Source organism: Trachemys scripta, chromosome 24 (genome assembly GCF_013100865.1).
Source record: "Trachemys scripta elegans isolate TJP31775 chromosome 24, CAS_Tse_1.0, whole genome shotgun sequence".
NCBI classification, from domain to species: Eukaryota; Metazoa; Chordata; order Testudines; family Emydidae; genus Trachemys; species Trachemys scripta.
Window position 1 is genome coordinate 8,085,956 of NC_048321.1, and position 1,690 is coordinate 8,087,645.

General features: G+C 59.9%; 1 protein-coding gene across 1 annotated transcript in view; it reads left to right on the forward strand.

The window, feature by feature from the left end:
* The first annotated feature begins 1,305 nt into the window (after window positions 1-1,305).
* Window positions 1,306-1,690, forward strand: part of OTUD7B (OTU deubiquitinase 7B) — a 74,702-nt gene continuing 74,317 nt past the window's right edge. The window contains exon 1 of the mRNA XM_034756475.1: window positions 1,306-1,471. The gene's annotated coding sequence lies outside the window, so the exon portion shown is untranslated. The remainder of the gene's footprint in view (window positions 1,472-1,690) is intronic.

Consider the following 1,690-nt stretch of genomic DNA (forward strand, 5'->3'; position numbering starts at 1 on the left):
GGGCAAGAGATCAGGTCTTTGCTGAACATGTGCTAGAATGTAAAATTCACTACCGTTTTGCATCTGTCTGTGTCTTCCTCACAACTCCTAGACATCATTATTCCCTTATCACACCCAAAGAAAACCCCTCATGTGCTCATTTCTACTGTTTCAGCAAGTGTTTTTTTTCAGAAATGCAGTCTCTGCACCAACCCCAACCATTCAAAAATCATGAATCAGCCCCGCCCCCGCAAACTATGAAATTGGCTTAAAAATAAGCATTACTTTTTAAATGATCTTTTAAATTAATACTTTTGGGTCTTTCCCTTTGCTTTGGTGGTTTCTGAACTTTTAGGCTACCGTTGGGATCATATTTTCCAGCATTTCTCTAGAACCATAAAGGCTAGAAACTTTCTGGTTTGTTTGTTTGATTTTTAATGAAAGCTGAGATACTCACCTAGTCACGCAAAAAGAACAGGAGTACTTGTGGCACCTTAGAGACTAACAAATTTATTAGAGCATAAGCTTTCGTGGACTACAGCCCACTTCTTCGGATGCATATAGATCACATGCTTCCAGAAGCTGGGGCTTTGAGAACACCAAATATCATGAGACTTGTAATACAATCTCAAATTAGCAACAAATACTTTTTGGCCTTGACAGCTTGAGCGAGGGAGCTGATCTAACAAGCAGCTTGTAAAGGCCAGGGGAAGTATTTCTGTCGGCAGGGTGGGAGAACGCTACTCCTGGCAGTTGCTGCCCTTGGATGTTCTGGGGGTGGGTGGGGGGTGCATTATACGGCAAAGCTTTTTGCACCCCCAGACTTTAAGGCCAGAAAGGACCATCGTGATCATCTAGTCTGCCCCCCTGCGCATGGCAGGCCACAGCGCCTCACCCACCCACCCCTGTAATAGCCCTCTAGCCTGGGGCTGAGTGCCTGGGGGGCACTGGACAGCGTTGTGGTGGGGGCTGCAGGGGGTTGTGTCGGGGATGCTGGGGGCGGGAGGCTGCCAGGGAGGCGATGCATTGCACGTGGCGAGGGGTGCAGGGTGACTGCACGGGGGAAGGGCCGCACGAGGTGGTGCACGGGGCGGGGGCAGGCGTGGCGGCTGCTGTCGCGCGCCAGGGGCGCGAGCGCGCCCCCTGCCCATCAAGCCCACACCCGCCTCCACGGGCCGCGCAGGCGCAGTGCGGGGGGAGTGGCGGCGCAGCGCTGTGATTGGCCCCGGGCCGGGGGTGGGCGGTGCCTGAGTGTCCCGTGTCCCCGGGAAAGACGTCCGGGCGGAAACCCGGGGGGCGGAGGGTTCGGAGCGGCGCACACCCCCCCCTCCCCCAGACGGGAGCGAGCGAGGCGAGCGGCGAGCAGGCGGCGGCGGCGCAGCGAGAGGGTCCCGGAGCGGCCTCCGCCAGACACCCGCCCCCGGGCGGGGACCCCTCAGCGCCGGCCGGCCGGGGACCCCGAGCGCGGGGATGGAGCTGGAGCTGCCCACGGGTAACTTACCCCGTCCGGGTCCCCCCTGCCGAGCCCCCCCCAATGGCTCCTCCCGGCCCCCCCCGCCGAGCCCCCCAATGCTCCCTCCGGGTCCGCTGCCGCCCCCCTCAATGGCTCCTCCCGGTCCCCCCCATCTCCGCCGACCCCCCAATGCTCCCTCAGTCTCCCCTGCCGCGCCCCCCTTTCGGTCCCCCCTCCGGGTCCCCTGCCGCCCCCCCC